General features: G+C 37.9%; 2 long non-coding RNA genes across 2 annotated transcripts; both read right to left on the minus strand.

Annotated features, from left to right (window-relative positions):
• Positions 1-4,550: 4,550 nt before the first annotated feature.
• LOC110926687 lies at positions 4,551-7,414 on the minus strand. The gene is made up of 3 exons (XR_002585346.2): positions 7,281-7,414; positions 6,011-6,089; positions 4,551-4,751 (listed from the first exon to the last, which is right to left on the minus strand). It is a non-coding gene; the product is annotated as an uncharacterized LOC110926687 (long non-coding RNA).
• A 2,754-nt stretch (positions 7,415-10,168) lies between these two features.
• LOC110926688 lies at positions 10,169-12,948 on the minus strand. The gene is made up of 3 exons (XR_002585347.2): positions 12,815-12,948; positions 11,545-11,623; positions 10,169-10,285 (listed from the first exon to the last, which is right to left on the minus strand). It is a non-coding gene; the product is annotated as an uncharacterized LOC110926688 (long non-coding RNA).
• Positions 12,949-15,008: the final 2,060 nt, after the last annotated feature.

Consider the following 15,008-nt stretch of genomic DNA (forward strand, 5'->3'; position numbering starts at 1 on the left):
ACTAAATCCCTATGTATACGTACACATATGGGTTATGATGAAACAATTCTTAGCAAATATTGCAAACCCTAAATTCATTGAAGACGTTGGCAGCCCCCACCCCCTTCGAAACATTGGTTCTCTTGGTCGAGCTTTTGGTTAGTTTGATCTCTCTCAGTCCTTAATTGTTATATGATTATAGTCCTAGATGATTAGGGTCATGTGGCACCATAATATGTGAAGTCATAAAACATGAAACTTGTTGTAGTTCTTGCCGATAACTTGTTGTAGTTCCTGCTGATTGCTACTGATTGTCGTGTTTATGTAAATTATTGACATGTGATAACAGGTTAACCTTGAACTAATGGGTAAATAAATAAGATCGATACTTTACTCGAACATATGTGGGTAATGATCATCGGATGTGACTACAAAAATATATAATGATGGTGTGATGATGAAAATTCTTTTGTGAATAAATGCAGCCAACTTGGAAAATTAACACTGCATGATGTCGGCCATTCAGTGGAAAGTGCAGCCATTTATTTTATATTTTGCATGTATAATTGATAACTGACCTAGTGTGCTTGAATATGAAACCGATGTGGTTGGGTTTGAATGGCGGTTGTCTATTTCAACAACTAACTTGTCTTCTAATAAATTATGAATTCCAATATCACTTTTATATGCACACTATAATGGCTGCACATGTATACAACTATGGATTGCTAAATGGCTGACAACATATGATAAGATTATACTCTAATTGGACCAATACAAAGTTAGTGGGGTAGGATAGGTTTAGGAATTTATATTAAAGTTTGTAATCAGTTATGGGTCAAGAATTGGGGGCCGCATACATCAGTGGATGTGGGCGGTTTGGACTATTCTTAGTGGCATTTCTTTATTTAATTGAGCTTATCATATGAAAATTTATGGGGCGGCCTGGGTGTTTGAGCCGAGTACATCAATACTCAATAGGGTGGCTTATATGGTAGTTGGGTGGATAATTGTTGAATGGATAAATATATATTATTGAAATTGATTAATGATATTAATCGTATATAATAATGCCATACTCGAAATTGTTATATAGCGTTAAGGTTCAGTAAGTTATCGTTTTTTTTATATATATGGGTTGTCACGTATGGCGGGACCTGTACCACTTTGGTATAGGATTTTGTAACCCCGGAGCGATTATTTAATAATATGAATTATTGTTGATGTATGCTTGTTCATGTGACTGAAACGTGAATTGTTAGTGGGCGTCAGTAGGATGGATGAACTTGTTAAGTATAGAATACGTATGACACGAATACACGTCATAACTAGGGTGATTATACGTGCCAAGCTTGCTTAATATTTGTATGATAAAGGTGTGTGGTTTATGTGTGTAAGTAACTGATGGGTATTTAAACCATACTAGGATTGGATTGATAAAGCGGTGAACACATACCTTAACCTTACCGAGCAAACCAAAGGTGAGTTCACTACATTCGAGCATGCGTCCCAGTGGTTGGGGACAGTCAGTGGGTATCCCATGGGGGGATGAGTCTTTGGGTAAAAACGGGTATATTGGTTAATATTCTCACCTATCATCTTTTGTAAGTCCTTCATCGGGTATTAGTTAGTAGCGCTACTTAGGTTTGGCACCCTCACCCTGTGCCTGTAGAGGACGGAGGTGAACTAATGACCCAGTCTGGCCCAGTACTAGATAGGAGTACGTGGGAAGGGCAGTCGTGTATTTCAGGAGCCGTCATTGTTCGGAAATGAGATATTAACAATATTACTTGCATTGGTTATTGAACGGTTTTTCACACAACGGGTAATAAACATTTTCTAAAACTGTGAACTCGCCAGCTTTGTCTGATACACGTGTTACATGCTCGCAGGTCGTTAGGTATCTTGGAATTGGGAAGCTTGCTATCTGGGAGTGCTGGAGTGGTCATGGATCGAGGCTCTTGGATTGAAATACATTTAATACATTGGTTTTAAGCGTTATTACGAAACAATTGTTAAACGACTTATTACATGCTTCCGCTACACAACTTTTGAGAATTAATATTATGTTGACAACTTATTTTGGTAAAATAGTGTCAAGACTTATTTAAATATTAATCACATTGGTTCAATGTGATTGGTGGCTCGAACTCTGATGCGTGACACGCCTCGCGGAGTTTCCGCAGGTGAAATTTTGGGGGTGTTACATCATTGATCAAGGGCTTTTTCCTCGTATAAATCCTTGTGTCACTTGTGCATTTTACATTTAAGTGATCCTTCACTTTGTTCATCATACCAAGCATCATTCCCCGCTTACATAAAGTTTGGTTGCATTATCTTTAAGTGATTTTTGACCAAAACAACTGGATCAGCTCTTAAATGGCTGCTAAGTCTTCCCCCTTACTCTATTACTTCGTTTGCTAATTTAGTTAACCTATTCAATAATCAATTTTCTTGTAGCAGAAAATTTGAACGATTGACTAGTGAATTATATAGGATAACTCAGGGTCATAATGAATCATTAAGGGATTATATAACCAAATTTAGTAAAGAATCCTTGGACATTCCTAACTTGGATGTGGCCACAGCTGTTGAGGCCTTTAAAATGGGATTGCTTAAGGATTCATTGTTCTATGATGATCTTGTTATGACACCATGCAGGAACCTAGACGAAGTAAGAACTCGGGCACTCAGGTTCATCCGGCTAGAGGATGACAAGAGGATCCAGGAGAGACAAGTAGTGTTTTGGTCAAAAAATCACACAAGGATAATGCAACCAAACTCTATGTAAACGTGGAATGATGCTTGGTTTGATGAAAAAGTAAAGGATCACTTTAGTATGAAATATGCAAGTGACACAAGGATTTATACGAGGAAAAAGCCCTCGATCAATGAATGATCTCCGGCATAAAAAACCTCGGGTGATGGCAACTACCGATCACCAAACTTCAATATAACAAATAATGATTACAACTTCGGATGGTAACGAGCTGAGTACAAGGATCACTATAGTATTGTGTCTAAGCGTGTGAGGAATGTGTTGTGTGTCTTCCGCATGTGGAAGAGTGCTATATATACAAGTGTGAGTGGCCCTATTTTAGGTAAATAGACTAACTATCAGCTCATTACCCCTTTAGGAATAAAAGTAAATCTAGCCTAAATTATCGCCCTTAAATCATGCTAAGTTTCCATATCCTCTACAACGTTCATCTCTGATTAAGCATATGCCAAAGTTGTAAAGACGAGTCCCTTGATTACGTTGCTAAGAGCGGATCCTGCTAGACATTCCTGCAAGATAACATTAAATCCAATGAAAACAACTGTTAGCATGAGGATCCCTATGATGGTCCGTGATCCTGATCCTGGAACTCTTCTGAGGATCACTATCTGCCAAAGAAATAAGGATCACTGGTTAGGATCACATGTAAGGATCATATGTCATAAAAATCCAGCCCTAACAATTGCCCCCAAAATATAAGGAGTAATATTGTAAATAAATGAGTTATATTTTGCTTGATCTTATCCGCAACAAGTTAATCGAATAACTAGCCGTTGAAGTCGGACTAGCCGTTGCAATTCTTACGTCACAGAAGTGACAGCCCTGCAGATCATCATTATAAATAGGAGATAGAGATAGGATCAATTTGCATTTAAATTCAAGAGAAACTCCCTTTATAATCTCGTCCGAAGATTGATCAGGTATTCTCCTCTTTTCTTCCTTCTCTTACTCTGTTTCTCTGTCTCTTTCCATTCTTCTGCAAATATGTTGCTCCGGAATTCCCCTCATAAGGATCCTGAGAAGAACAGTCTCTTGAAGGGTCAAGGGATCATCAAAGATTCTCCTGCCGAGAGGTGCTGCTTTACCGATCCTCAGGTTGACAAGATCCGTCATTGTTTTCCGGCGAACACCATCTTCAAGTCTTTTACTTCTACCGCTTTGAATGATTTTATCTCTGATTCTTGGGTAGCCTTTCCTGTTACTCCGTTCTTGATAGGATATTCATATCCTTTCCCACAGTTCACTCAATCCTTCTTCTCTCTCACCGGCATCTGCTATATCCAGGCCATGCCAATGATCTGGAGGGTTTTATATACCCTTGAAAGGATCATTGAACAAGAGGGGATTGACCTTGGTATGGCGAAGCTGGCTGAGATGTATGATCTTACCACTTTCGGACCCCATCGTTATCTATTTAAGCGAAAAGCTGGAGAGGATCATCCTGTCTTCAAGGTCACCAAGAACGACACCAACTGGAAGCGTCGGTTCTTTTTTTGTTAGGAGAGATACCATCCCTGACGGGAAGGATCTGCCCAAAGAGTGGGCTACTCATGGTAGGATAGAGGATCCTGGAAGGATCACCATAAGATTTGTTCCTTAGGGTGAGGATCACTAATATTTCCTTTGTTTATTGTGCAGCTATCTCCATCTCTCGTCTGAAGTTGACACCTGCTGCAAAAGAGAGACTTTTAGCCGTCAAGAAGCTTGATTCGGAGACAAGAACTTTCCAGGTTGTAAGACCCTAACACGTAATTAACAAAAGTCGCAGCGGAAGTTCATGCCATAAAATTTCTTTCATTATAAACCTTATGTCTTACTTGAAAGTTCACTTTTAAAATAACTCTTTTATATTGAATACATCAAACTGACTGAATTATAGAATAAATCATAACTTATGTATAACAAATTACATCCTTAGACAACCCCGTACAATCCTTCATGTGACTCGGTCCTCGATCTTTATTCCTTGATGATCCTCCGTGACCCGTACAACCTGCACTCACCACATACATTCATCACATTAGTACACAATACATAAACAAGATTCCATCTCGTACACTTCCTATTGCGTTATCATTCTATTTTTAAGCATTTCAACTGCGTATCCATATTCTGGTGAGGCTTCAATAATGTACCTGCATTACTTATCATTCACAAGGCACACTATTAATAACATATTACCCAACGTATCTAAATCATGCACACATACATTTTTATATGTATACATACACATCTACATACGCACTTACCTTCCTACATCTCTACATACATGCATATACTCATACATACCTTCATATATACCAATTACATATCTACATACACACATACATTACTACGTCTCTACATACGTTCATATACACATACGTATCTTCATATATACATAAAATACACATCTACGTACATACATGCTTTACTATACCTCTACTTACTTGCATACACTCATACGTACCTTCATATATACTTAAATACACATCTACATATGTACATACACTAATATGTACATGTCCAAGATCTTACATACCTCATATATATCCATACATGAATTACATGGTACTTAGACTTGAGTTTGCAACTTATAAGTGTCGAGGGAACACTCGAAATCATGTTTAAAAGGCTTGCCATAACCCACGGATAATATACCGAAGCCTACGATGCATATATAACATAAATAACTAATTTTCAGCTTTTTGGACATGGGAAGGGCGTCGGCGACGGCCCTAGGGGGCGTCGGCGACGGCCCTTGCATTTGCCCGTAGCCCAAACCTCCGTAGACAGCAAGATAACCCGTCAGCAAAACTGACATTTCCAGAGGGCGTCGGCGACGGCCCATGTGGGCGTCGGCGACGGCCTCTCAAAAGTTGGTTTTTCCTGCTGTGTTGTTTCGTCGTTCGCGCGCACTAAAACTTGCATAACTTTCAACCCGTTTATCCGTTTAACCTCCCGTTTCTTCCTACATGATTGTAAATTGGTTCCCTACCCTATGGACTCAAAATCCCACATCCGGGTTAAGGAAATTCTTAACTTATGCGCTATCGGCTTATTATTCATTCACGGTTTATTCGACCCGTTCATGTTTTCATCAATCAACACTTTCGTTTTAACATCAAGACTGCATTTTGACCTGTTACATCTACTTAACAGAAATCATTGGTTTCATACCACACATCCATATTGGTCCTCAATTAACTTACTTAACTAACTAGCACATAACCTTACATAAACAACTAAGAAGCGATTACGGAAATCACTTACCTTTTTGCGTCCGTTCCCTTGCCTCCTTTTGACCCTTTTGCCTTTCTTGCTTGAGTCCATTTTCACATGATCCTTATGCCTTCACATCACGCAATCACATTCTTGTTAGTATGCATGATTGTACACTTAATGATCATGTCGAATGCATGGTTCAAGTCTAACTTTCATTAGTCAAGTCTAACAAACATAAGACATATACCCAACATCACGTTTCTTCCAACTCGTATAATTCCTTACATAATTGCATATAACACACATTGTTAAACGCGCACCATATGACTTTATAGCATTGAAATTTGACAAGAGTCTAGCCATACTACTTATGCAAGGTTTGACTTCCAAAAGTCAACGACCCATCTTATGGACTTTCGACTTAACCTCATATATCCGTGTCATCATATTAAGCTATAACAATGGCATTATATACACTTCATATTCATGATGTAATATGCTTACAACCACATGATCAATCCATTACATACACACACATACATATTATCAATACTACATATACTAAAGCTTTCGGGATCCCATACTAGACGACCTTATTTGGGGTACATAACCAACATGATTTTACCATCCTTACTTGCTATACATTAACGCCAATTTCATTTTGTAACCTCAACTAAACCGTCGACTAAACACATAGTGTGTACCATACAATGTGAGTGAACAATGAAAGATACTAGTGCACATTTCTACCCAAACAAGACATCAATAAAACCTCCACGTGGATTCGATCTTACACATGTTCCTTGGGTAAGCTTAATAACAATTTAATCATTTACACATTGTATGTATGTTCATCCACTACTTGCATACATTTTCACATAATATCGTCGTTTAGTCATTTCATCAAACACTTGGCGTGCGTACCACTATCTAAGCATAATGTACAACTATTTCATGCATCAATCTTCTACATTCATACATAGTTCATCAAATCCTTCTACTCACCTTCATGTAGTATTCACAATCAATCATCCAACATATCATTATCACATTTTATTCAATTCATCAAACCATAACTCGTTATACACCGATATTTCATCAATCTTTCAACAAGAATTGGACATAGATGGTGATTAAGTCATCATCATCACCATGACTAATGGGTTTTACTTCTAAACATCAAATTAACACAAACTATACATAACCTATGTTCTACTTGATGATTCTAACCCTTATACATCATCAATTTCATACTAATTCACGGATTAAAACATAACCCACTTCATACATGATCACCAATCTTAGTTTTGAGACATACCTTATGATCCCCTTGTATTGGTGATCACTAATTCACGTTCGGTTGATAATTTGAGCTTCAATTCACCCTTCAATTTGATGAATATTGTTGAGTTAGGGTTTGGCTCCCTTGGGGAGCTCTGGAACGATCCAGAACACACACACACGAAAATGTGTGTGGTGTGTGTTGATACTTTCTATTAGTTAGTGACCAAGTTTCATCCCATCCACTTTAACCCCTCAAGTTTACTTCCATCACATTTTTGGCACTACTTTTCTCCTTTAATAGTTTTTACCATGCACTTAACTAGGTTGAATAGCCTAGTTATTTATTTCGTAATATAACGCATAAGGACATATTTCAAATATATGACATTTGGATTTTGGGGCGTTACAAGTCTACCCCCCTTAAAGGAGGTTTCGTCCCCGAAACCTTTCTTATTCTTACTAGACCCATTCTAGTCTTACTTTTAAATCAATCCATCCGAGAAGTTTTCTATAACACAAAAACGCTTGTGACTCCTTTCTAACAGTCTATACTTTCCATACCATACCTTTACATAACATCCTCATTTCCTTGACCTGTTGATAATGGGTCAATATACATGCTTCTTCAACCTGTAGTCATACATACATTCATATGATCCGTTCATGTCGGATCTAATATCTTCATCTCATTTCTTAAAATTACATTCTCTACATACACTGTATAATATTTAACTATTGTTTCGTTACCACAACAAAACTACTATTTCATAGTCACATATATACGCTTAATTCCAAAGTTAGCGTCATTCTACGTTTTCCTATAGTTATTTGTACTATACGTACCCTTACGTTACCTTCAACTCACCTCTGTTATCCTACATTACTATTCTTCTCAATTCAGGCATCACTTAAGTTGCCGAAGCAAGCGCATCATGCAGGTTCTTCTTAAGAGAGTTTAACCAATACCCGAAATCTTCGTTCAAAACTTATAAAATCTAATTCTTACTGACATAGTTCTCTTCATATGTCAACTATAAGGGATCAAACATTCCATACTAAACCATACTCCTTCCACCATTCAATTTGCAGGGCGTTTTCAATTTACTAATTCATACTTACCTGTCATAAATTAAAACACTTTACTTACCTCGATTTCATTCCGTACTACAGCGATCCATAATTTAGATCTGTCCACATTCTTCGCGAGTGCTAGCCGTACAAGGCTAGATTTCATTCATCCATGTGATGTGCCTCCACTCGTACGCTTCATTCTACCACTTTGATTGGTTTCAGCACATCAAGGGTTCTAACATTTTCATCAACAATTTAATGGTTAGTACATTTTATTTCTCACACGAAACTCTTTCATTCTAGTTACTTATTTCATCAACCTTCATAGTTTGAATTTTCAAGGCTAACCGACATTTCTTAATTATCGTATATGTATTGGGGTACACGTTCGTATTGCTTTCCATTCATGCTTACTTGCAAAAACATTCATTACGTTATTTAGGCATTCTTAACAAAACTTATCCTTCTCGTTCATACTTAAATCATTGTCCGGGTCGTAGCCCGTCATCCATTACGATTCCTAAGGATTGATTACTAACGCATCTAACACATAATATGTTCAAAACTTATTTCCTTCGTCAAAATTTAAGTTTGCGTGCCAAACATTATGCTCGCCTACAAGTATAAAACTTACAAATCAAAACATTAAATATATTGAGTTTAAATAGCAGTTACCATTTAACCCGCATGACTCATTCGTCAACTTTTGCAGTTTGACTTTTCGAAGTCAAGTAGTTAATTCTTACTTATTTGATTCATACTTACTTACGAGTTCAACTTTTTCATCCTATGATTTGAATCCATCTAATGGATTCAAACATAGCATTCACACCTTTCATTCCTTACATATGTTGAATCCGTCTCACGGATTCAGACATATTATTTCTATATTTTATTTTCTTGAATCCGTTTCACGAATTCAAACATTCCTTTCATGCCTTTCATTCCTTGAATCCGTCTCACGGATTCAAACAGGTCATTCATACTTCATTACTTCCATGCTTCGAATCCGTCTCGCGGATTCTAACATATCATTCATACTTTCCTTCCTTTCATGTTTCGAATCCGTCTCGCGGATTCTAACATATCATTCATGCTTCTCTTGTATATTTGGTACTTTCAAAATCCTGAAAGTCTTACTTTCCCCTTTTATCCTCACGCCCACCTACTACCTAATTCTAACGGACACACCTGTAACGATTATCACGGGCTCACGATCGTCATATGTTTCTTGTGTACTGGCCAGGTACACAATCCACATACTAGTTTCGTGTCTTCGTGTAATTGTCACCTTATGTCCGAAGAATTAGGTTTCGGCATGTGTAACATTTCCAAAACTTCATTACCGTTCTTATCATTATTTTTCATTCAAAATTCTCCTTTTATTGATAGGTTTTGCCATTACATGTACTTACATATATTAAATATATGTACCTGGGTCGATATGTCGTATTACATACCTTGGTGCCGGTGCTAGACCGCATTCGCAGATCATTCTTTCCAAGCATCCATGCTTACCTTACACATAACATATTGTTAGTTATCTTCCAATACATACTTAAGCACATACATACCTTGGCTTCTACCCTTAGATCTTGATCGAGTCTTGGATTGTACGGGTTCCTTATCATAAGAGCACACAGGTTTGAGTTCAAGTATTTGTCTCCTCATACTTGATTTCCCTCAAACCGGGCTCTGATACCAACTTGTAAGACCCTAACACGTAATTAACAAAAGTCGCAGCGGAAGTTCATGCCATAAAATTTCTTTCATTATAAACCTTATGTCTTACTTTAAAGTTCACTTTTAAAATAACTCTTTTATATTGAATACATCAAACTGACTGAATTATAGAATAAATCATAACTTATGTATAACAAATTACATCCTTAGACAACCCCGTACAATCCTTCATGTGACTCGGTCCTCGATCTTTATTCCTTGATGATCCTCCGTGACCCGTACAACCTGCACTCACCACATACATTCATCACATTAGTACACAATACATAAACAAGATTCCATCTCGTACACTTCCTATTGCGTTATCATTCTATTTTTAAGCATTTCAACTGCGTATCCATATTCTGGTGAGGCTTCAATAATGTACCTGCATTACTTATCATTCACAAGGCACACTATTAATAACATATTACCCAACGTATCTAAATCATGCACACATACATTTTTATATGTATACATACACATCTACATACGCACTTACCTTCCTACATCTCTACATACATGCATATACTCATACATACCTTCATATATACCAATTACATATCTACATACACACATACATTACTACATCTCTACATACGTTCATATACACATACGTATCTTCATATATACATAAAATACACATCTACGTACATACATGCTTTACTATACCTCTACTTACTTGCATACACTCATACGTACCTTCATATATACTTAAATACACATCTACATATGTACATACACTAATATGTACATGTCCAAGATCTTACATACCTCATATATATCCATACATGAATTACATGGTACTTAGACTTGAGTTTGCAACTTATAAGTGTCGAGGGAACACTCGAAATCATGTTTAAAAGGCTTGCCATAACCCACGGATAATATACCGAAGCCTACGATGCATATATAACATAAATAACTAATTTTCAGCTTTTTGGACATGGGAAGGGCGTCGGCGACGGCCCTAGGGGGCGTCGGCGACGGCCCTTGCATTTGCCCGTAGCCCAAACCTCCGTAGACAGCAAGATAACCCGTCAGCAAAACTGACATTTCCAGAGGGCGTCGGCGACGGCCCATGTGGGCGTCGGCGACGGCCTCTCAAAAGTTGGTTTTTCCTGCTGTGTTGTTTCGTCGTTCGCGCGCACTAAAACTTGCATAACTTTCAACCCGTTTATCCGTTTAACCTCCCGTTTCTTCCTACATGCTTGTAAATTGGTTCCCTACCCTATGGACTCAAAATCCCACATCCGGGTTAAGGAAATTCTTAACTTATGCGCTATCGGCTTATTATTCATTCACGGTTTATTCGACCCGTTCATGTTTTCATCAATCAACACTTTCGTTTTAACATCAAGACTGCATTTTGACCTGTTACATCTACTTAACAGAAATCATTGGTTTCATACCACACATCCATATTGGTCCTCAATTAACTTACTTAACTAACTAGCACATAACCTTACATAAACAACTAAGAAGCGATTACGGAAATCACTTACCTTTTTGCGTCCGTTCCCTTGCCTCCTTTTGACCCTTTTGCCTTTCTTGCTTGAGTCCATTTTCACATGATCCTTATGCCTTCACATCACGCAATCACATTCTTGTTAGTATGCATGATTGTACACTTAATGATCATGTCGAATGCATGGTTCAAGTCTAACTTTCATTAGTCAAGTCTAACAAACATAAGACATATACCCAACATCACGTTTCTTCCAACTCATATAATTCCTTACATAATTGCATATAACACACATTGTTAAACACGCACCATATGACTTTATAGCATTGAAATTTGACAAGAGTCTAGCCATACTACTTATGCAAGGTTTGACTTCCAAAAGTCAAGGACCCATCTTATGGACTTTCGACTTAACCTCATATATCCGTGTCATCATATTAAGCTATAACAATGGCATTATATACACTTCATATTCATGATGTAATATGCTTACAACCACATGATCAATCCATTACATACACACACATACATATTATCAATACTACATATACTAAAGCTTTCGGGATCCCATACTAGACGACCATATTTGGGGTACATAACCAACATGATTTTACCATCCTTACTTGCTATACATTAACGCCAATTTCATTTCGTAACCTCAACTAAACCGTCGACTAAACACATAGTGTGTACCATACAATGTGAGTGAACAATGAAAGATACTAGTGCACATTTCTACCCAAACAAGACATCAATAAAACCTCCACGTGGATTCGATCTTACACATGTTCCTTGGGTAAGCTTAATAACAATTTAATCATTTACACATTGTATGTATGTTCATCCACTACTTGCATACATTTTCACATAATATCGTCGTTTAGTCATTTCATCAAACACTTGGCGTGCGTACCACTATCTAAGCATAATGTACAACTATTTCATGCATCAATCTTCTACATTCATACATAGTTCATCAAATCCTTCTACTCACCGTCATGTAGTATTCACAATCAATCATCCAACATATCATTATCACATTTTATTCAATTCATCAAACCATAACTCGTTATACACCGATATTTCATCAATCTTTCAACAAGAATTGGACATAGATGGTGATTAAGTCATCATCATCACCATGACTAATGGGTTTTACTTCTAAACATCAAATTAACACAAACTATACATAACCTATGTTCTACTTGATGATTCTAACCCTTATACATCATCAATTTCATACTAATTCACGGATTAAAACATAACCCACTTCATACATGATCACCAATCTTAGTTTTGAGACATACCTTATGATCCCCTTGTATTGGTGATCACTAATTCACGTTCGGTTGATAATTTGAGCTTCAATTCACCCTTCAATTTGATGAATATTGTTGAGTTAGGGTTTGGCTCCCTTGGGGAGCTCTGGAACGATCCAGAACACACACACACGAAAATGTGTGTGGTGTGTGTTGATACTTTCTATTAGTTAGTGACCAAGTTTCATCCCATCCACTTTAACCCCTCAAGTTTACTTCCATCACATTTTTGGCACTACTTTTCTCCTTTAATAGTTTTTACCATGCACTTAACTAGGTTGAATAGCCTAGTTATTTATTTCGTAATATAACGCATAAGGACATATTTCAAATATATGACATTTGGATTTTGGGGCGTTACACAGGTTGCTACTCAAGATTCCCAAGAAGTATCCTCTGCCTCTGTCACGATGTCAAGTAAGTATCCTTATTTAGAAAGTAATTCTATGTAGGATTTTCAAGTTTAATTAGAAAACTTATCTTATTTTGGTTGTGTAGGTGCTGGAAAATCTTCCAAGTCTGCCTCAAAGTTTGGCATTGATGATCTTGCTAATGTCAAATCTGCAAGGAAGAAGACTCCTGCTGCCAGCCCAACTGCTTCAGCCCCTAAAGCACCTATTAGGGGTAAAGGAAAGAAGAGAAAGGCCTCTGAGGATCTACAAGGCCTGCCCCTGCTTCGCCAACAGTTTCTGGACTACTTCAACGAGGTAAGGATCGCTGCCCCTGTTCGTTATCCTGACAATTTTGAGGATCACTTGTTTCTGACGTTATGCCTTGTTTTCCTTGCAGAAATTTGCTGAAATAGAAACTTATGTTGGCCACGTCGAGGATCAAGATCGCCAAATTGCTGACCTCCAACAGATGGGTGTGCTGAAGGATCTCAAGATTGCTGATCTTGAGAAGGAGCTCCGGGCCACCAAGGATAAAGCTGCCAGGATGCTGATCAATTTTGATTATGAGAAGTATGACATTACCCACGATGCCAAGGTCTCTGCTGCGATAACCATGTATAAGATCCAGCTGCAGATGGCTGCGGAGGCTCAGGATCCTTCCTTCGACAAGAGCACATGGGACGTGGAGGGCTAGAAGGCGAGGCTGGCAGAGTTGGAGGATGATGAGGAGGCTGAGGAGATCCCAATGCTTGAAGGAGGTGATGCTGGCAAGGATCAGGGAGAAGCAAGTGGAGCTGGTGGTGATGTTGCAGCGAAGGTTTGAGCTGCAGGATTGGGCGATGATGGAAATTTCGAGACTTGGCCGGAGCCCAATTTTTTTTAAATTTGGTAGTGGTTTTTTGTGGTTGTGATGTTTTAAACAATGATGGTCTGTAACTTAAACAATAGTTTTTAGGATCAAGGATCCAGGATCCTTCAGACAATAGGTAGGATTGCAAATGGTGGAGGGATCCTCTGTTTGGGGGATGAAGCCTTTGTGATCCTTGTTTTGGTTAAAAATCACACAAGGATAATGCAACCAAACTCTATGTAGACGGGGTATGATGCTTGGTTTATTGAAAAAGTAAAGGATCACTTCAGTATGAAATATGCAAAGACACAATGATTTATACGAGGAAAAAGCCCTTGATCAATGTATGATCTCCGGCATAAAAAACCTCGGGTGATGGCAACTACCGATCACCAAACTTCAATATAAGAAAAATGGTTACAACTTCGGATGATAATGAGCTGAGTACAAGGATCACTATAGTTTTGAGTGTCTAAGCGTGTGAGAATTGTGTTGTGTGTCTTCCGAATGGGGAAGAGTGTTATATATACAACTGTAGGTGGCCTATTTTAGGTAAAATGACTAATAATCAGCTCATTACCCCTTTAGAAATAAAAGTAAATCTAGCCTAAATTATCGCCCTTAAATCATGCCAAGTTTCCATATCCTTCACAACGTTCATCTCTGATTAAGCATATGCCAAAGTTGTAAAGACGCGTCCCTTGATTGTGATGCTAAGAGCGGATCCTGCTAGACATTCCTGCAAAATGACATTAAGTTCAATGAAAGCAACTGTTAGCATGAGGATCCTATGATGGTCTGTGATCCTGATCCTGGAACTCTGCTGAGGATCACTATCTGCCAAAGAAATAAGGATCACTGGTTAGGATCACATGTAAGGATCATGTATTATAAAAATCCAGCCCTAACAATTGCCCCCAAAATATAAGGAATTTAATGT

This window comes from Helianthus annuus, chromosome 14 (genome assembly GCF_002127325.2).
Source record: "Helianthus annuus cultivar XRQ/B chromosome 14, HanXRQr2.0-SUNRISE, whole genome shotgun sequence".
NCBI lineage: Eukaryota > Viridiplantae > Streptophyta > Magnoliopsida > Asterales > Asteraceae > Helianthus > Helianthus annuus.